At 40.5% G+C, this 23073-nt stretch overlaps 1 protein-coding gene across 1 annotated transcript in view; it reads right to left on the minus strand.

The window, feature by feature from the left end:
- ATXN7 (ataxin 7) overlaps positions 1 to 22990 on the minus strand; it is a 127348-nt gene extending 104358 nt beyond the window's left edge. The window contains 1 exon segment of the mRNA XM_060308955.1: positions 22939 to 22990. The gene's annotated coding sequence lies outside the window, so the exon portion shown is untranslated.
- Between the last annotated feature and the right edge of the window lie 83 nt (positions 22991 to 23073).

A 23073-nucleotide genomic window follows, 5' to 3' on the forward strand; every position in this document is an offset into this window, starting at 1 on the left:
AAACATAACCTGTAAAGAGAGAGCTGAAGCCAGTTACTAGGAAGGACTCCAGCACCTCTGGCCTAGGTTTCAGGGATACGTTTTAGTACCTGCAGTCAGTCGTGGGCTTTCCTGACCCTCCATAAAACTCCTCACGCGAAGTCTTAACATTTTAAAAGGAGCCTCCAGGGCTTCCCTGGTGGCACAGTGGTTAAGAACCCGCCTGCCCATGCAGGGGACACGGATTGGAGCCCTGGTCCGCGAAGATCCCACATGCTGCGGAGCAACTAAGCCTGTGAGCCACAACTACTGAGCCTGCACTCTAGAGCCCATGAGTCACAAATACTGAGCCCGTGCACCACACCTACTGAAGCACATGCGCCTACAGCCCGTACTCTGCAACAAGAGAAGCCACCGCAATGAGAAGCCCGCGCACGGCAACAAAGAGTAGTCCCTGCTCACCGCAACTAGAGAAGAACTGCATGCAGCAACGAAGACCCAAAGCAGCCAAAAATAAATAAATAAAATAAAATAAACATTAAAAAAAAAAAGAAAGGAGGCTCCATTTTCTGACAACTTCTACATATCCACACACATTGAGCCCCTCTTCTCTCCAAAGGGTTCAACATAGCCATCCCTCCCTCCCTTTGCTATTTAAGTCTCACGGCTCTCCCATCTCTAACTCTCCCAGATTTCACTGAGATTAACTGGGCTCTCTATCCTTTTAGCTCAGGGGTCAGCAGGCCATTTTTCCATTAGTTGTGACTACAGTATACTCTTTCACCAGTAGCCTTAAGAGAGAACCAAAAATATAATAAAATTCCCAGTAGTTCTCTAATTTGCCTGCACAAAATCCTTGGTCAAGGCAGTGGGTTTACAAGTCGATTTACAGAAGCACACAAAAACAATAACAATAGTAGCAGCTGACATGTACTAAGCACTTACTATGTACCCAGTACTATTAACACATAGTAAACCCTTTACATATATCATCTCACTTAATCGTCCCAGGTCTATGATGTCAGAACTTTTACTCCACTCCTTTAAAAGAGAGAAAACTGAGGCTTGCGAGGAGAGGCCGATTAGGGGCAGACCTGAGGCAGCTGCATACCGGAGCTGAGCTTGTGCCATTCCTTCCGCTGCCGCCCACAGCAATTCCTACCTCTATTCCTCCACACCTGGTCTTCTCACCACCTTGAATTCCTTTCTTCCTATCTTCCAAGAAACTCACCCTTCCTAAGTCGGTTTCTTAGAGGCAGGGTCTGCAACATTTCAACCTTGTATCCCCAGGGCTGTTAATAAATGTTTGCTGAACAGAATTAAGTTAAAGGAACCACAGGCTCTGACAGCTACCCATCCACTCAAGTTAACATGGGCCTCGATGGGATGTTCTTGCCTTGCTAAGAACTTGCAATTAGGCCTGAGCAAAAAGTAGCTGTTCTGACATTTACCCTCACTCTTCCCTGACAAACTCACAGAGAGAGTTCAACACTGAGAAAGTTCTGGAAAGAAGGGAGTAGAGGTAAATCACAGCCCAATACTACTGTTGTCCTCTTCATAGAAGAATAAAAAGTCTGTGGAGTTAAATGCGAGGATGCCAGCCTTGGGGGACAGAGAGGGTTTCTCCCCCAATATTCTGCCAGGGGAACACTAATCTCTTATTACTCAACTGGGGTTATGGAATTCTAAAATTCATAGAAATATACTCAGTCAAGTCATTGCTACTCTAAGTAGTCCTTTAGGAAAGATGACAAATAAATGAACAGTTAGCAAGTATTTAGCTCTGGGGCCATACATATTAACATTATCAGTAATAATAACTCTTACTGAATGTTTACTCTGGGCCAGACCCTGTGCTAAGCACTTTGTATGCCCAGTCTTGTTTAAACTTCACCACATCCCTATGAAGAATATTTATAAGTGAGGAAATGGAGGTCTATAGTAGTTAGATGGCATGCCCAAGGTCATTACCAAATGGCTTACAGTAAAGGCAGTGGCTAGTGGGACAAATGTGTAATTTTTATTAACAATGCTTGCAGGATTTTTAAGTTCTTCTATCCTTCCTCTTGAAATAATGCCACCTAAAGGCAGGCTGAGTAACCTATTACAAATCTCACTTTCTTCTCTAAAAGATCCAGGAAAAATCCCTCCTCTTCTATTAAGCCTTTCTAATTATTATTTGTATAGACTGCCAATGCTCACCTATATCCAAATTCTCCTCTTCCTGAGCACACAATTAGACTAAATTTCCCAGTATTTGTTCTAGTAAGGTGTAACCATATGACTGAGTCCTAAAACATGAACAGAAATGTTTGGGGCCACTTCCAGGTTTGGTCCAGACAAACCTCCTTGTCTTGATCCTCAATCTCTCATACCCTCTACTGGTCAAATGGAGAAGGCTCCAAGCACCTAGAGGTGATGAGCAAAGTCCCAAAATTTCACCCTTGAATGACTGGGTGAAGCAAGAGCCTCCTTGCCAACCCACACTGAGCTGTGACTTGAGTGACACGTAAACATGTATTGTGTTAAGCTACTGAGGTTTTGGGTAGTGACAGCAGTCAACGTACACTAATACAGTATTATTGTTGTTACTATATCATCATAATTTTCATTATCAATGGCACAGCTATAATTGATTGAAAGTGTACTAATAGGAAATACATACCTATTTTATTCATTTCTCATTATGAGGTAGGTATTATCTGCATGTTACAGGTGACAAAAATTAAGGGTAAGAGATCAATAATCATTTCCTCCTCTGAATATTTATAGCATTTACAATCTGATTTACTTAGTAATTAATTATGGATTGCCTTATACACATTGCATTGACAGGTTAAGTAGTTCACTCCCGTAGTTAGTTGCTTTTTCTTGTACCTATAAATTATTTTCCTCATTTGGATAGAAAGCTGCTAAAAGGAGGGGTAGATCTTATATCTTTAAATCCTGTATCACTTCACACATTGTATAAATATACAAGTTGATTAATTGATATATATTCTTTAAATTATCTCTATATAATGTGTGTGTGTGTATATATATCTATATAGATATAGATAGATAGTGTTTTGGGCCACAGGCCTCTTAGGTATACCTGACCAAGAAAAATGGCTTATTTGCTATGAAGAGTTACTTAGTATGCTATTTATTTCAGACCCATCACTTAATGAGTATCATTAATGCAATTTTTCAATACTATAATTACATGTGTAAATGTACATACACAGTACAGTGGCTGGCATACGTTCAATGATCGATAAATGATTGTTTCCCTTCTCCTCCATACCAATAGCTACTTTAAGTAGGGTCAAATGCTACTTGAAGAAAAAAAAAAGTAAAATGTTGTCAGTAAATAGAGGCTGATTTTAATTACAAAGAATATTTTCCTGTCTGGGAGGAAGACTGTCTAAAACGTCAGGAGCTAGAGTCAAATGGAGATCAAACACCAGTTACAAGAGTATCCCATCTGTAAAAATCTGTGCAGGAACAGGAACTCTGGGCAAGCCGAGGAGCAGGGCTCACTACTTCACCTTCACCACCAGTGAGCTCAGAATGGTGCCTTGGGACCCACCTTCTATTTGCTCAATTACAATTCTGTAGGTCTGGCCACATGGGATTCCCTAGAGCCATGGTATCATTATTTGTAGCCAAACACTAAGGCGCCCTCCTACAGCTCGCAGAGTATTTTTAATATTTTGTTCAAAAACAACACACCGGATTCTGAGGAAGATTTGTTCCTTTGGAGGCTGTTTGTTCCCAGCCTTCATTTACACACAGGACTCCATTTCCAAAGAATCTCATTAACACAATAAAGATACTGGCTTTCTTATGGTGATATTTCACAATAACCACATATAGCAATTCTGTGACACGATCTTTACATTAGCTAATTAATGTAAATATTTCAATTGTTGTTCATTTAAATATCCTGTTCCAAAAAGTCTCTCTTCTTTAAAGAGTTCTTTCAGGATGAAATGGAACACGAATGTGGGTCAGTTACTGTATTTGGTACAATTAAAGTATATATTTGGACTTCTTACTCCTGCTCAGTAATCAATTGTAATATTTACTTTGTTGATGAAATTGGCTTCTCCCAGAGTAATTTTCCCTTTAACTTCTCCGTATCATCCTTAACGGCAGGCAATAAGGTTAATGCTATGATCAGCTATTACGTCGGCACATACGACTTCTGCTGCTGTTCAAATATAGCAACACAGAGTATACAACACCCAAGCCAGAAAAATACAGGTTTGAAAATTCGTGAATCAAACTCTGGATGATAACTTCTTTTAAAAATAAATATTCCTTAAAAATGTTTAACATAAATATTATTTTTAAAATAAAAGTCTTTTAAAAATACTCAGTGAAAAAAGCCAATCTCAAAAGATCACATTTATGTAACATTCCCAAAACTACAAAATTATAGAGTTGGAGAACAGATTAGTGGTTGCCAGGAGTTAGAGACTGTGAGGGTAACAGGAATGACTGTGCCTCGGAAGCAGCAGCACAGGGGAGATTTTTGCAGCGATGGAATAGTTCTGCACCTTGATTACTGTAGTGGTTACATGCATCGACAGATGAGATAAACTAACACAGAACTATACCCATACCTTATATACCAATGTCAATTTCCTGGCTTTGCTACTGTGCTATAGTTAGGTAAGATGTAATCAATGGGAGAAACTAGGTGAAGAGCAACCAGGACCTCTCTGTACTATCTTCACAATTTCCTGTGAATCTTGAATTATTTCAAAGTTAAAGAAACAGCTAAATGTTGGATTATAAATATATTTCACAGAATAATTTATTCATCCTATAAGATTATAAATAATACCCAAGCCTATGCAAATATATTTTATCATCTGATTTTCCATTTTGTATACAAATGAACTACCAATTATCTTGACACAGGCAAGGAGACAGTGAAAATGGAGTAGGTTTTAGAATTGGTTTTGCTGTCAGGATACATACTGTTCAGGACAATGTAACATGGACCACTCTGGCAGCCAACATCTGGATGTCTTACAAAGGGCAGGAGGTATACAATATGTAAAAACTAAGAGCATGTATTTAAAGACTTATTTTAAAATCTGCAAGATTCTGCCATTAAAAAAATAAAGAGCCATGAAATAGTATACTTTAAATATAACAACCTATTTGTGATATCAAGATCCCAATGAGCATATGATTATATGCAATTTGCAAAATGCATTAGACTTATGTGATTATCAAATATGAGATTTATTTTCTTATGTACACATGGCAATCATTTCTACAATTCAAACATCTCTCTGGCTAAATTAATATAAATTGCTGCAATGTGCCAATAATAAATGAGACAAAAAGAATTCCAGAAGCTGGGAGATGCAAATTAAAGCCAGTGTAAGTTATTTTCACTAGGGCTTTAGACAAAGATCTTTTTATCACTGACTAAAATGTAACATTCTGGGACTACATCAAAAACATGACTCCCCGATTCCCTGTATCTCACACCTAAGCTGGCTCAACACTGGTTCATCATGACTCGGAATCTAAAGAGAGGCTGGCAGCACTTCATAAGTACCTTCCTTACAGTGATGCAATTTGACCTACATTTCCAGTGCCCATTGAAACTTCATAGGAGGGGGAAGAGGAGAGTTTTTCATTTCTCCTACCCTCTGATTAACTAGGACAGCAAATGCCACTCAAGGGACTGCTACTGGGCAGAAGCAAAGGGGGAAGAAAGTCATGCCAGTAGGAAATTCCACAAGAGAACATTTAGAAATACTGCATTCTCTGATTCTGCAAACAAACTGTCATGGCTTTACAAGACAACAGCAAGGAAGTTGCCCCACTTTACACCATAATCAGCCTAGAACACCATGGGCTGTTTTATTTACTTCAGGCTCCCAACGTGATGAAAATTAAACTTGAACTATAGATTAATCTTTGCCACAGTCTTTTTTTTTAAATAAACTTTTAATTTTAGAATGATTTTAAGTTTACAGAGAAGTTGTAAAGATTAAACAGAGTCCCTATACACCCCACCCCATCTCCTCTATGGTTCACCTCTTAGTGTGCCATATTTGTCATAACTAATGAACCAATACTGACACATTACTATTAACTGAAGTCCATACTTTATTCAGATTTCCTTAGTTCTTGCCTAATGTCCTTTTTCCACTCCAGGATCCCATCCATATCACATTACATTTAGTTGTCATGTCTCCCTTCTCCTCCTCTAGAACGTGACAGTTTCTCAGACTTTCCTTTTTTGATAACCTTGACAACAGTTTTGAGGAGTACTGTTGAGAAAGTGTTGAATTGTTTGTCCAATGTTTTTCTCAGGATTATAATGAGATTCTTGGATTGGGGGAGGAAGACCACAAAGCTCAAGTGCCACTCTTGTTATGTCATGTCAAGTGTACATTTGTCACTGTTGTTAACTTGATCAACTGGCTGAGGTAGTGTCTGTCAGGTTTCTCCCCTGTAAAGGTTCTCCCTCCTCTTTCCATACTGTACTCTGGGGAAGGAAGTGACTGTGCAAGGCCCACATTTAAGGGATGGGCAGTTATGTTACACTTCCTTTCAGGGGATTATCGACAAAAATCGTTTGGAATTCTTCCACACAGAAAATTTATCTGTTCTAATTTGCTTTACTTATTCAATCATTTATTTGTATCAGTATGGACTCAGGGGTATGTGCTTTACATTATTATTTTGCTATATATATATTACATATTGGTTATATTTTATATTTATTTTATATCTTGGGTTATAATTTAAAACTACATTATTTAGTTAAATCATCCCAGCTGTGACCACTGGGCACTCTTTCAGGCTCCTGTGTCCCTTTGACTACCTCATCATTCATTGTGTGTTATGTATGTGTGTTTTGTTTCATCACTTTCTTGCTTTCTGGCATCAGAATACCCTCCAGGCTCATCTTGCTTATTCCCTGCCCCAGCCATAGAATTAAGTCACGTGTCGTTGTTCCTTTTATTGGAAATGGTATTAGAAACCAAGATCTGGGAATTGGGGCTTATCAAAGTCTTTTAATGTTTGACACTTTTAAATTTCTGTATGAACTACTTGCATAGTAAATCAACACAATTATCCCATTAAGTATCTTCACTTTGTGGTATAACATGCTAAATCATGAAGAGGATGCTTAGTAATCAAACTACCATCTGACTGGCCAAACTTTCAGGTTTGACATGACAATAAATGCCTTATTGCAAAGAAAGTTCCGGGGCGGGGCTGGGCTGGGGGGGGGGCGGTGGAGAAACAGAATGAACTTTTTTTTTTTAAATGCAAGAAGGTCTCCTCTTTTCTCTCCCTCCCCCCCATTACCATTATATGGTACTTCCTTTATGTCAGCTCTTAATTACCTGAGTTAAAGGAAAATAGAAATATCAGTCAGATCTATCTATGAAATACATTGATGATGACCAATGACAGCAGCTACACCTTCCTATTTATGGTCTGAATATTTTAAGGTTACACATAGTTTATCTTAACTGAGACTAAACTAATCAGCCCAACACAAGGACAGAGCTAGGAGCTTCCTGGGCATCAGGGGTTTCCTAATGGGAAACAAACAGATTTCCACAGATAACTGAACAGCACAGAATGGAGTTAAGCACATGCAACACACACAGGAAAATTCTTCACTTCAGACGCCAGCCATTAGTCTGTGTAAACAGACTATGCTAGTAAAATAGTTAGTGACCTCACCCCCCGCCTTTTTTTAAATAGAAAATAGGCTGGAGCCAGCACCTAATACTGATTTTCTGTCATCTTTTTCTCACTCAATCTGATTAAGATTTATATTCAGTAAACATTTCTTGAGCCTCTTCTGTGCACTAGACAGCACACTATGCCTAGTGCTTCCAATTAATCCTACAGATTCAAAAGAAATTAGCTCTGTTCCCATTTTGCCCTCCCAGCAGAGTTGTTGAAGTTGTTGGAAGGTAAGTCAGGCCTTGACAATGCTGAAGGCACAAAACGGTTTGGAGAAGCACATGGTTTAGCGTCTACTTCCAGAGTTGTCTTATAACATCTTAGAAAAGATCATAACTTCCTATCTGTAAAATAGATATAATCAATCTATATAAAATAGATATAATCAATCTATAATCAGGGAGAATGCATGGAAAGCAAAGCCCCAGCCCACACTATGGATTCTGTAAGAATTAGCCTGTGTTCACGCTTTACGTTTCATCATAATCACATCTAGGAAACACTAGGACTGTCCAACTAGGGTGTGCCATTGCCTTTTTTTCATTGCCACTTTTACTATCTTTGTAAACCCTAAAATCATGATCTTTAAAAAAAAAAAGTCAATTCCTATGCCCCAGTCAACCTGTCTTTGATAAGTAAACGATACCCATTCATTCAAGAGGCACGGACCAGAATGGACAGGAAATATTAACAACGATAACAGCTAACAATGCCTGAAAGCTTATTTTGTGCCAGACACTATGTGCATGCAGCACACCAGGCCTATGAAATAGATATTTTAATTGTCCCTAATTTCCAAATGAGAAACTGAAGCTAGAGAGGTGAAGTAACTTGTGCACAGGTGCCACCCATCTGGGCTAGGCATACTCTTACAGAAAAACCATAAGCAACAATAACAGAATTATATCAAACAACTGAACATAAACATCCGTCCCTTACCTCACACTGGTGCTTCCTTTTCAAACACTGTTGCACTGGGTGCTACAGTGGAGTGAAAGAATCAGCTAAAATGTATCCTTTGCTACAGAGATGCAAACTGAGAGGGCTTTGGACACTTCTGCCCGCAAAGGGACTCCAAACCGAGACTTCCTACTTCCAAAATATTTTCAATAAATAAAACCCATTGAGGTCTCCCCTACAGCATTTTACAGAAAGTAGCAACTCCCTGGCTCAGTTTGCAAGGCGCTTCACTCTTTGGCCCCAGTGATTGCCTCAGGGCGTTCACACTACAGGCCACTTCTAGATGCAGCTACTTCAGGGCTCAAGTCATTACCTCTCCATCTAAATGGAGTTAATCACACACACCGATTCCCTAAAACTGGTTTAAGAGATCTCCAGCTGGCCTCCTCATTCATGTTAACATTCCCAACCTGGGCATCCATACTACCCCGTATCAAGGATCTTCTCCCCTCCTGGATTTACCCCCAGGACAATCACAGGCCTGGAGAAGAGCAATCAGTTTTTGGAATTAGATCAGGATTTAAATCCTGTTTTCTACTTAACAAACTATGTGACCTCAAGCAAATCAGTTCACCTCTCCCGATGAGAATTAATGGAGGAGATAAGACCAATAAAGCACAGTGCCTAGCACATACTAAGTGCCATTATCACCATTATCCCCATTCTACAGATAAGAAATTGAGTCTCCAAGTGGTGAAATAACAAAGGTCGCAGAGCTGGTGAGTGGTAGGGGCCAGGGCTTGAAACCAGTTTTTTCCTTCCTTCTACAACTCTTTATTGAGCACCATGCTTGGCACTTAAGGACATAACTGTGAAACAGACAGACAGGTACCTTGCTCTCATGCTGCTTACATTCTGCTAAGGAAGACAGCCATCAAAACTTTACACAAATAAGTGGAAAGGTGCCTGAAGGAGTAAAAGCAGGGTACCTGAATACATATGGGTTTGACAGAAAGTAACAAGATCCCTGGAATTTGTCTGGAAGGTCGGGAAGGCTTCTATGAAGAGGTGGCATTTAAACTGGGACCAGGAGGGTCCAGGAGACAGAAGAGGTGTTCAGAGATGAGGGTGGCAGCAGGCTCTCCAGGCAAGGGAAACTCAAGTGAAGAGACTCTAAGAAAGCATGTCACATTCGAGGAACTAAGAAGTCAGAGCACCTGAGGAGGCTGGACAGGTAGGTGGGGCCAGATCAGAGGACCACGGTAGAATATGGTAAGGATTCTCGATGTCATCCATCACTGAGGCAATGGTAAGGCATCAAATGATTGGCTGCCCTTGATGAAACAGTAGTAAAATGCTTATTCTGACCCCAGCTCCCTGAGGTCAGGGCCATTTGGTATCTTTTTATCGTCTGTACTTCTAGGACACAGCAAGTATACTTTTGATAAATATTTATGAGCCATATGAAAGAATCTTTGGGAAAGACAAACCACTTCTCCCTCTTTCTAAGTCCACAGCTGATGCTTCTATTAAAGTTCCTATTGCTGATTATTATAGATGGGTGTGAACCTCTTTTCACTGTTTGGTCATAAGTTTCTGGAAAGCAGAGTAAATATCTTATTTATTTTTCTATCTCTCAAAGCCAAATACTCAATAGTTATGGACTGAAACATATCCTCTTTTAACAGCTAAAAATCTCTTCTTCTATTTCTAGATTGCCTGAGTAAGAATCTTCACCCTACCTTAGTGAAATAGATCTGAAGGGATAATTGGCAAGGATTAAAAAAAAAAAAAGTTCTGCTTTCCTTTTGCAGCTTAATTTTAACAACAAAAACCCATCTCACCAATGTGTGACTGAAATTACAATTTTTATATTTTAGGATAAATCACTTGTACAGTTCGCATGCATTTTTTCTAATCTTAGTTTAATTTTAACCAACAACAAAATGCCCCAACAGAAGGTCTTTCAGTGATTTTCCAATTCTTTTGAGAATTGTTCAGATTCTCTCTTTGAATATTTAATAACTCTGATAAGGGTAGGGTAACTGTTTAGGCTACTTGTATTAAAAGACAGAACTGAGTCATAACCAATAGCTCATATACTTGAGGGTTTATTTTGGGATTTCAGGAGATGAGGATGATAAAATAAAATTATGAAACTGGGATTATGAATATGCTACTAGGGTGTGCTAGTAATTTTCTGTTTGATCCTTTTTCCATCCCCAGACCAATTTTCCACCATTCTGGCCCTGCTCTGTGCCCCAGAGGCTGACCTCTATGGGTAGCATCACTAGGTTCATGCAGTCAGGCTTCCAGGTGGGTTTGGCCAATAGAAGGCACTGGAAGGAGATCAAAGAGGGAGGAAAGAAAGTGGAGGAGGGGAGTATTGCTTCTTTATTCTCTCCCCGGTCTGGGCTGCATTTTCTGGCAGTGGCTGAATCCCTCCAGGGCTATTGCGCCTGTCAGACAGCCCCTCCTCTTTGGCTCTAGCTCTCTCTTTGGACTCCAGGAATGAATGCTATTTCTTCTCTTTGCTCCTTTGGACCTAGCAGTGATAACAGCTTCCCATTGCTGTTAGTTTCTGGGTGACAGGAACCCCATGTCACCCTTAACTCTGCCCACTCTCTGAAAATAACCCCTTCATTAAAGTCCTGAACCATCAGAGTTGGACTCTGTTTCCAGCCAGAACTAAGAATTCAAACCATAGACTTGTAAAACCAGCAGTCTCCCTCCTTTGCATGTGAGCAGTTATCACAAAGGTTATTCATTTTCCAGAGCAATTCCTTCACACCAAGCACTGCATGTAAGCTCTTAGGTTTCTCAGGCAGAAGTGACACCTTTTAAACTGGTCAGTTCAAGAGAACATGAGAGGGCGCTCTTGAAAAACAGCTGGCAGAATGGAGGGGCTGACACTTAACAATTCTCTAGGCAGGAGTCTGCTACATGTGAAAAATAAAATGTTTACAAAGAGATGCCACCTCCTCCTATTTCTCCCTGGGTTTCCTCTCCCTGAGAGCTTTGGAATCAAAGTCAGCACTGTATTTTCACACTGAATACCCAGAAGTTGTATCACTGCCTGGGGAAGTTGTCCTGTGTGTCACTTCACTTTGCTATTTTCTCAGACCTGAGGATCTGCTTACCACTAGCCAAGGCACACAGAAAGAAAAGCCAACCATCTTGTATTACTAGCCACCTGCCTGTGACCTTTCCTTCTTTCTCTCTTTCACAGGGTACGTCTGCACTAGGCAAAAGATGAACCGGATGAGAAATTCTGCTTCGTTCAGCCTCGCTTGTCTCTTTAACACAGCTGACCAGATTAGCACTTTTCCAATGGCAAGGACTGGCATATGCTTATACCATAATCTGCTCTGAGCTCCTTCAGATTTTTTTACCAAGGCGACTGGATTTGAGGTTAGATGTTAATTGAAATCACCTGGGAGTCTCTAAACACTCCACCTTGCTTTCACTTGGCACGACTACCCTGGAGGTTACTATATTTCTGAATATTGGGGCATTCTTCTGATCAATCAAGAGCTGATTGAAAGAATCCTTCTAGGAGGTTGATAAGAATCCATGGGGCTTATGTCAACAAGCCACTCCAACAAAGACTCCAAATGTCTCCCTCTGCAACCAGCAGGCATTCAGAGCTGACAGCAAGAGTTGCTAAGATAAAGACAGGCAGATACACTACAGTCTGCAGAAAAGATGCTCTGCTACACTTCAGCGAAAGCTGGCCAAAGAGCGAGATAGCTCTCATGTCCCACCCCAGGGGGGAGGCCTCTCTCTTCGGCCTGAAGGAAACATTGAGAAGCAGTGGGATTAACAAAACTTGGTTCTCACTGTAGTGTATCCATTTCTAACACTTGTTACCCTTAAGTGTTCATTTCAAAGGATATTTTATTGGCAAACTCTATAAGCAGCTAGGTGGACATACATGAAATGTTAATAGTGGTATCTCTAGGTAGTAGAAGTATGAGTAACTTTTATTTCCTTCTGTGTATTTGTGAAATTTTCCAAATTTTCTACAAACACCTCTGACTTATGCAAATCAGGGAAAAATTATTAAACAAAAACCCTATAAGCATTCTGGAATTTCAGCTTTCTGTAAGAACCAAGTTTATGTAATTCTTGAAACTCAAAATCCAAGTTACATTTCTTAGCTTTTGTGTATTTTAAGATTTTCAATACTACTTTTTATGAACTATGTTTTCAATTTAAGAAACTACTCTAAATGTAAAAAACAAGAATTATGAACTGGGTTTAATGTGTAAATTTTTTCTGGGACACATCACAACCTTAACTGAGATAATTTAGACTCTTCAAGGTCAAAATTCACTATTTTCATACTCTGAAGCACTCCTAATACAGACGAAAAATGGAACTGTTTCTTTTTGTAAGAATACCACGCAATATCATATGCATGATATCATATGCAATGATATGTCTAAGAGACTACAGATAAAACACAGACTGGTGTTTCTTGCACCACAAATGTTAGCCAGTAAAAACTTTCCAGTCTATAGCTGATTAACACATGACACCAGCTCTCTGGAAAAGAAAGCTAATCGTTGCTGGCAGTCAGCTAAAGCAACAGACACACTCAGAAACCTGCCTACTACGACATCATCACTGCTGTTTACTATGACAACTGATTTTTCAATTCAGTGCCATTTATAGTTCTAAACAGAAAGCTGGAATATGTACTAGCTTTCTAGGAGCTACCTTTCTCGTTATCTATAATAGCTAAACATGTATTATTCACTGTCTTGTGTTGAAATAAATTAACAAGGAATCTTAGAAACCATAAACATCTTTACTAGCTTCAGGAAGCTAGTAAATTTGAACAAGTGACTCCATTTAAACTGTCCTAATGTAATGGCAAATGGTCTCTTTTCCAACTTCGATTTATAGTTATAACTACCAGAACAATAATAATCAACAGGGTGAGGAGTACAGGGAGCAGAGACTAGAGTCTTAAATATCTCCTCTTAAGAGCAGCTAAGAGGAGATATTTAATCTCCTTTTGTGTTCAGTACTTTAAAACTTAAGGATAAAAAAGTGAATAAAATACAAAGCAATGAAAAGTATGCATTTTTCAATACAGAACTGTGTTAGCACTCTTCACGATTAAGTTCAAGGATCCTAAAGGTTCAAAATGTCTGCAAAAATGAGACCATAATACAAATTAGAAATGCAAGAGACCATGAGAAAATTAGATTTTTGACTACTGTTGTTAACAGAACATGTTTAAAAGCTGTAGAAATCAGTGCCTGAAACAAATTAGAGAAAGAGAGATAATTTAAAAACTAGTGTTAAATGCTAAAATGAGGTTCTAAAGCTACAGAAAAGTCTTGTGACGTCTCTATGGCCAAACAAGAACCACCATATTGCCATTATGATTATGTTGATGGTTCAGACGACAATGAAACTTTAAAACTGAGGCGGAAAAGGCCTAACATACAACCCTATTGTTAACAGAACACTGTCTGGAGACTTAATTAAACAAAAGCATCCATCAAGTGCTCCTCTCAAAATCTCTTGTAGTGATGGACCTGAAGAGCAGAAAACAGGGCAGACCATTTAAAAGAAGAGTCCAGGGGTTGGGAGGACAAGTGACTACACCAAAGGTGGTAATTACATCCTGGGGAAGTAAAAAAGGCCAGACTAAAGGGCTCCAAGAGGTACTTCAAAACCAGCTAATCATGGGAAGATGAGGTGGGGTAAATCAGCGGCTTCTCAACTGGTTATCTGTGGGGAAATAAAAAGACGCTGGGACTCCAAAGCAACAGTAAACAAAAGCGGCTGCAAATGACCAAGGAAACCATTAGATACCTCCATCACACACCAATGTGCCCACAGTAAGAGGTTAATCGTAGGTTCACGCATCTCTAATTCAGTGTGGGACCTTGAGTAACCGGATAAGGGGCTTCTGCAATTGGTAAACCACCATTCTAGAACTGCCCTCAGCAAAGGCATGGGTAGTCAAAGTACCCAGGGGTTCTCCTGCCAACAGTCATATGCTGCAAGGGTAACTGCTTACCTTTTCTAAACCATATTCTCAGCTAAAAAACAGGGGGAAATATGCTCTTCTCTGACTTCAAAAGATGAGAGTATAAAACAGGAAAATATGTGAAAATGCTCTGAATAAAATCACATTGTATTTGCACATTTTACTGATTGAAGCATGGTTTAACTTATACTCTAAAGGCTATATAAACATAGATTGTCCCTTCAGCTTATAAGCTAGAAGGTCTAAAATGTTTATATTAAGGTATCAGCAAGAATACAATGAAAGCAGCTAGACATTTCAAGAGACAGAAACAAACGCAGGGCAGTTTGGGACATTTAGTGCAGAGGCCAACAACAGTATTTATCTCACTGTGTCCTGAAGGGATCACTGTGCATTGGGTAAAAATGTTCTTCACAGGGACTCTGTTACCAAAAAATGGTTAAATTACAGTCCATGTGCTTTTCTTCTAAAATATCAGGGAAATGCATACTGTTTTATAAAAGATTACCACGTAAGAAATGGATAAATATGTTACTGCACTTACAGTGGTAAGATTAGCTGAAATGGAAATAGGTGGTGTGGAACCACAAGATTGTGTCTCAAACTGGGGTTTAAGAGGCATGTAGAATGGGGAGGGAAAGAAGTGTTGCAAGTATTAAATGTGATAGATAATGCACAAAGTAACGCACACACAGAGGCCCACAAATGTTTAGACCGTGGACGTCTGTGGTTTTACCAGCCCTGCGTCCACTCCCCCCTGCTGAGGAATGATAATCGCCCCAAAAGGTACTTTCTTGGTGAGGCAGGAACCAAGGCACCTGCCAGCACGCAGTCTGAGCCTGAGAGAGACACACTCAGTAGAGAGAGGGGTTAAAAACAATTGGAGAAGTTATGAAGTCCGGCACGCCGAGGACACTCTCCACCGAGTCCCGCTACGTGGATCCCTGAAGCTGCTCTGGATCTGATCCATTCTGAGGTCTGGTTCTTCAGCTCTATTGTCAATGCTGACAGCTACACCACATCCTTCCAGCAACCTCCTTTCTCACTTAAAGTGGCCAGATTTAGTTTCTGTTGCTTACAACCGAAGACCTTTAGCTGATTAGTCATTATTTTGAGTCTAGAAGATGCAATTTTCTCAGAGATTTGGGAGATAAAATGTAATTTGATTGGCAAGTAATTTAGACTTAATTTTATGGTAAAACAAAGGCATGCATCATGGAGTAGAATACAAAATTCATGTCGAATTTTAAGATAATGGATTGTTCTTTCTAGATTGTTAAAGATCTGCTTCCTCCCACTTCTCACTCTCTCTCCCTGCCCCATGCAAGTGTCTTTAGCAAGGGGTTTAAGAAGCACTGGTATAGAGATTAACTTTCCTTAACTTTTAGAATTTGATCTCAGAATTTGATCTCAAGACCTGTGGAAGAACTGCCCTGCCCTAACTGTAAGCAAAAAAATGATCACTGTTTTAAGCCACAAAATTTTGGAGAGGGTTATTGTTACTCAGCAATAGATAACTGATAGATGTGCTTCATGAATTATCATAATATATCTACATTCGTTTATTCCATGCATTTCCTAAAGTTTCCTAGGAAGGAACTCAACGCTCCAGTGTTTCCAAATAACTGTCACAGGCAGATGTGGTTACACTTCTCATTCTTTACAGCCAGGTCAATGCTTCTAATTCCACAGAAACAATGAAATGTACCTCAGTCAGAACACAGAGGTTTAGGCAGGAGGTAGAACATACTCCAAAGCACAGCTAACTTAGGTGAAAATAAAGTGAAAATTTTCTCCAGTTATCATAGTTATACCACAAGGATGCAGGTACAAACAGGGTTGAGCTGGAATTGAAGGTAACTGGCTAAGAGAAGAAAAATGAAGCAAAATTGCTTTGTCTAAAAACTTAGTTTAAAAACTAGAGAACTCAAAACAGATTCTCCCTTTAACAGTTTCTCTGCCTGGAACCGCCTTCCATATAAACTTGAAAAATGAGAAAAACCCTCTTTTAAAAGCTCACCACATACTATCTAGAGAAAATGCTTGCTTTAGGTTACCATTCATTCAACAACTATTTACGGAGCACCAACTCTATGCCTGTGAGCCCCTGAGCACTCCTTTTTCTTCTTCTTTTTTTTGATAGTGATACCAGGGTAAAGGGAGCATGACTGGGTGAAACTAGACCACACACCTGTCTTGGTCAAGGTAACTGGTCTGGTTAGAGGGTTTAGGCTGATGAATGCAGCAAACAAGGCTCTGCCCTCATGCAAACCTATATGTAGAAGAGGGGAAATATTAGTAGCTAATATTATCATTATCAGCACTATTATCACTATCATTGCTGTTATTATTATGCCCTCACTCCTCCCACCACTTCTTCCTCCTTGGATACTGCTAAGTATCTGGCACTCTGCTAAGCACTTATCATTTAATCTTCACAACAGCTTAGCATGGTATTATCCACATTTTACAGATGAGGAGACTGAGTTCTAACTGGACAAGAGCAACACAGGAAGTGCTGGAGCTCATGCTTTTAACCACTAGCCTGGACTCCCTCCATACATATGAATTCCTTACAATTTTATAAGAATTTCAACAGGGGGAAAAGAATCCTTCACAACAAGAAATGAGGCACAGCATACTCTCTTTATCAATGCCTATGCGTCTGTGTTTTCAGTGAGTTTCTTCTAAAAACTGATATTTATTTAGTCCTGTATGGAATTTTTTCTTTCCTGTTGGAAGAGTCTGGAAAATATTCTTGCTTATTAGTAATATAGAAAACATTTTAAAAGGCATTTGAGAAAGCATATTTCACTTCTCATTCAATACAACACAGACCATGAGGGAAATTGGTCATCTCGGGGAATGAGGCCTCATTTAGCCACATATAGGAGATGTTTTCCATTAGTATGTTTATTCTTTAATAACTTTATCATTTTTTCCTCATTATAAAAGCAGCATATGCTACCTAAAACAAATAAACAAACAAAAAAAAGCATAAAGAGAAAAGATCATCCACAATATTATTACCTAGAGGTAACAAGCTCCTATTAGTATTTGGTGTACGTCCTTCCAGATACTTGCTTTTAGGTTTCTATACACAGGGCTTTCATCCACCTTAAAAATCACACATTAAACATATTCTCATGCTATCCTCTGTTCTCCTAAACATCATTCCCATGCCAATAAATATCAACTTGCATCATCCTGTTTAAAGATTGCACAGTATTTTATTTCACTGTATGGATAGGCTCTAATTGACTTAATCAACCCTTTATTAATAGGCATTCAGATTACTTTCTGTGTTTTGCTATTACAAAAACCAGGGTAGTGAGGAGTCTGGCACACACATCTATGCACCCTTGACTGGCTGGTTCTTTAAGATAAATTCCTAGATGTTGGCTTCGCATTTTATTTCATGACTTTGTTGGATTCATATTGCCCCACGTGTCATCCAGAAAATATGTACCAAATTTACCTTTTTCAAAAGAAGGAAACCCTTAAATATTAAGCGTAATAACATACTTTACATTTCTAACATTTAGATTAAATGGCCAAGAACTTTAAAACTGCAATTTATCACTAAGTATCTAAAGTATCAATTCAGGCCTCTGATATTGCATTAGGTTTATATTTGGAGGAGGGAAATTCTAAAACACCCAATTAGTGGGTTTTATTTCCAGCATAATGTGGTTTTGAAAAGTTAAACTCCAAAAAGAACATATTTGCTGCAAAACAAGCAATTAGTAGAGAATTCTAAAAGGCAGGAAGAGAAGTAAAAAATAATCAATTATAGCAACCACTAGGTCACCAAATCTGCATCCTATACAATGGCCAAGAGAAAAGGGTCAAGAGAGAGAAAAGGTGAAAAGAAGAAGAAGCGACTCTCAGAGCTTCAGTGACGGCCGGATGAAATTACACACAGACATATACATCTACATGCTCTGTACACACCAATCCTGGAGCTAATCTCCAGGGGTTAGAACACAAGGGGAATCTTTGTGTGCTTTATTTGAGCAAACATCATGCAGAGGGGGGTGGAGGAGGCTGCATACAGGTAACAGCGGCTCCTTAGCAGCTTGTGGCCTAGTATCAATTACTTCCCTTCCAGGGCACAGGGAGGGTAACAGGAACTTGAGGCGTAAGACAGCTCCAAAGGCACTGATTCCCTTCAAAACCATCACACAGGACAGGGCTCACTCATCAAGCTCTACAGAAAACTGGGCAAAGTGAGAACATTTTTAGCAATAAATAATTTACTGGTGAGTACAATGCGTGTGCTAAGAAGGGAAGGCCACACACCAAAACTAGTAACAACTAACTGTACTGGAGTCTCATGCTAATGGGGACGATGGGGGCATTAGATAAAGTCTGCATACCAAAAGCACTGAATACTTGAGATGGCAAATGGCTGCGGGGAGTGCTGCTTGGTGACTTCATAAACCTATAGGATTTCCAGGTCTTCTCAGCAAGGGGGTCAGCAAACTATGGCCCATGTATGGGTCAAATCCAGCCTCAGTCTGTACACACCATGAGCTGCTGCCTGTACACAACATTTTTAAATGGTTGGAAAAAAAATTTTAATATTTCATGGCATATAAAAATTATATGAAATTCAAGCATCAGTGTCCACAAAGTTTTACTGGCATGCAGCCATGCCAGCTCACTTTTGTCTATGGCTGCTTTCTCCATGCACTGACAGAGGTGGACGGTGTGACGGGGACCTGGGTGGCCGGCGCAGTTGAAAACATTTACTACCTCATCCTTTACAGAAAGTTTGCTGATCTCTGTTCTAGGCCATAAAAATCAAGTCGTTTTTGAATGGTTCACAGCTCTCAACCTTGGTGCATGCTTATTAGTTTGGCTCTGACATACCCAGGATTTAGACATAGCCTGCCAGCCTAACAGAGAATGCAACCCCATTGTTAAGAACAGTAGACAGGTCTAATAGGACCTATAGATACTGGGGTACCTACCCATGATAACCAGAAAGATGTGAAAGGCTTTTCTGAATTGAAAGCAGGATGGTCCCAGAAGGTTTATGTGGGAATGAGTATGATTAAAGGTTTTCTCTTTGAAAGAACGTATGAGCTATCTCCTTCTACAGACAAGGATAAAATCATCCTCAAAAGGGCTACCACCTTTGAGCACTTACTAGGGGCCTATGACTGAGCAAAGCCTTTTGCTTTTCTTATCTCATTTAATGGTCATCTTTTCTAGACTCTGAGAGGCTGGCTGGCTGGCTCAGGAAATGGGAATCAAATCCAGGTTCGAGTCTAAAGCCTGTGTTCCTAACCACTCTCCAACTTGAAAGCAAAGGGCAAGAATGCTCACCAGGAATAAATGAGAGGGAAAGGGAAAGACCACAGGAATACCGGAAGCAAGTTTATTTTTATGGCCATGAGCATTTTATTCATCTCTCTCTTCACTCATAATATCCTCTCTTCCTTCAATGTTCAAAGAAAGGAAAATACAATTCACTTCTTCCAGAATCTTTGCTGGAGAGCAGTAGAGAGTGGAACTGAATGAACCATTCACTCCAAGAACTGGTTGTCAAGCTCAAGCCTCTGCCTATCGACCATCAATGTATTCGGTCTAAATTTTTAAGTATAATTGAGAAACAGCCACAATGCACCTAGGGCCAGCATGTCAAGCCCTTTATGTGTATGCATGGCTTATCAACTGACAGACAACAGTTTGCTGTGGGAACAAAATGGCAGTGCTTTTGCACCCTTAAGACCACATGACAAGGTTAAGACAACTTTAAAAGGCAAGTACTGAGCACAAAGATATACTTTTTCTTATTTTTTTTCTCTTAAGAATTATTCTAACTCCCATTTTATTTAATAAAAACATATATCTCTTATTAGGGGGGCCCAGGACCTCTCCTATAAAACTATAGACCCCTCCCCAGAAAAATACACATACACAAAAAAGATTAGGTCACAACCATAGGGAGTGCAGGAATCTCCTGAGGCCCACTCATGACTCCTTGAGGTCCACAGACCGCCAAAATAATCCTAGCTCTAAAAGCATATTACGAAATGCCTGTTTTACAGAACCAAGGTAAAGACCATAGAGCTAGCTCTCATCATCTTTTATAGTTTCAGAGGCTAATATTAAATAAATACTCAAAGAAACTTCCTTAACTAGACTCTCATACTCTCAAAGAACAAATATAATGACTTGAGTAAATCACCAAACCTAAAGTCATACATGTGCAAAGTCCAAATCAGTTTTCTTAGAGTTTAAAATCTGCTACTTCTTTCTGCTCACAGAGATCTCCCTAGGAAAGGAAGAAATGTTAGTATGGCATAGAGCTTGAGTCTCTTCTACTTTAACATTCATGAACATGTGAATATATAATAAACTGTATAAAAGAAAACCACTTGTAAGATTTATTAAAAGATGTTCTCTCACTATATATGAGATGGAGAAAAGTCAATTAAAAGAGTGCTTAAATGTTCAGTACAAAAAATCTGTGTCAATGCAATTGCCAGTTATGCGGCTGACAAAGCAGATTTTTTCAAGTTCAGAAAGGCTCAAATTTTGCTGTGTTTCCCACCACTTGAGGTAAGAATGTTCAGAAATGTTTATTTTCAGGTATACCTCAAACTTTAAAGTCTTTTTAATCTCTCTTGGTCTTATTACTTCAGAAAATTCCTGGCACTGCCCAACAAAATACAAAATGAACTTATAAGCGTTTCGCCAGGACTCCATCTACGAATGACGGATAGCCTGCCTCATGAAAATTTAAGTTACAGGGAGCAGTGATACTTTCCCATCAACAACATTAAAGATTATTTTAAGTCATTAGATACTGTTTCCAAATCAGTATTATGACGATACAGCCAAGTAACAAGTAACTTAAAAAGAACACCCTTTCACCACTTGACTATTACTTTTTTTTTTTTTTTTGACTATTATCTTTTAAGCAACAACGATCCCCTCCAAAATGCCACTTGGGATAGACAGTCAACTGACACTTTAACTTACAATATGTAGTACTTAAGATTTAAAGTAATTCATCTTTTGGTTAGAGTGTCTTCTCTGCCTCTAAACCAAGAAAATGCACAGGATCCCAAACCCATGCACAGTCAGCATTTAGGCCAATATTTTTTCAAAACCAGGAGAGATTTCCCACGGTGGGGGAGGGCAAGTTATACCTCAAAATATTCACTCAAGGTAAAAATTTTTTTTTTGCCTTTGTGCTAAAAGTCAAAGGTGCTAACTCTTTAGAGAACTGTTGAAGAGCATTACTGAAGTTTAGACTTCATATATACGAATAAAATTCCATGCATACTGATTTCTCACTAGAGGTGATACACCCTTCACTGTCATACATTTGCATATACAGCTCTTCCTCTACAACTAAGAGAAAACCGGGAGAATGAACCCAATTTGCTTAAGGAAACTGAAACAACCAAATCCATACTCGATAATTGCTTCATCCCTAATATGAAGAAGCGAGGTACCTGGGGGGCAGAAATATTGGAAAGTAACTCAACAGAATATCAAACCTGGGTTGAAAACTCAGACCCGCTTCTTGCAGCTCACTGAATCGATCCCACTGGAGATCAAATCAGCCGGACTGCTGCGGCTCTTTTCCTCTCGCTCCTCACCATCGAAATGTTGCCATTTGCGAGAAACCCATCGAAGTTGAATCAAAGTGACTTTTGGGAAAAGACACCAGTATCACCAGCAGTGTGCTCCAGAAATGTGTAACTCTACACACTAAGCATCGTTTCTCATCGAGCACCTCCCTCTCCCTTCACTTGCGACTTCCCCTTAAGATGGGGGCAGTTTTTGAAAATCACAGAGAAAAATAAATAAGAGCACCCCATCCCGGTCATCGACGGGGATTCCAGCGCCCAGGCAGGACGCCCGGCAGCCGGCTCCCAGTAGCTGCGCGAACTCCGCCCGCAGCTCGCTAAATGTCTCGGGCCCCCTTTCCCAGCACCCGCCCGAGCCCCGAGGGGAAGGGGGCGGCCGCCGGGGCCGGAACCGCGCCACCTGGAACCCGGGGCCTTTTTCACTCGCCAGCCGCGCCCCGCGCAAGTGTCCGCGGGCGAGACCCGCCCAGGCGCGCGTGGGCGCCAACTTCGCGGGGACCCTCACGCCGCGCCCCCTCTGTGCCCTGGCTCCCCCGACTCCCGTGCTCAGGCGGGCCGGGCGCCCCCTCCGCCCCCCCCCAGGAGAGCGAGCCCACCACTAGCAGCGGTAGCGGGAATGGGGCGGCGGGGCCGCGGTGGCCGTCCCCCGGGAGGCGCTGGGGGCTTGGACCCCGCGTGGCCCCCGCCGCCCCGGCGGCGCCCAGGCGAGCTCACCTGGCGTTTGGCGGAGGCCTCCGGGGCGGCCTCTGGGCGTGGGCCGGACGGGGGCAGCGGGGGGCGGGGGGGGCGGCAGAGGCCGGGGCTGCACCGGGGCCGCCGCCACCGCCCGCCTGGCTTCGCCCCACACGC

This window comes from Globicephala melas, chromosome 11 (genome assembly GCF_963455315.2).
Source record: "Globicephala melas chromosome 11, mGloMel1.2, whole genome shotgun sequence".
NCBI classification, from domain to species: domain Eukaryota; kingdom Metazoa; phylum Chordata; class Mammalia; order Artiodactyla; family Delphinidae; genus Globicephala; species Globicephala melas.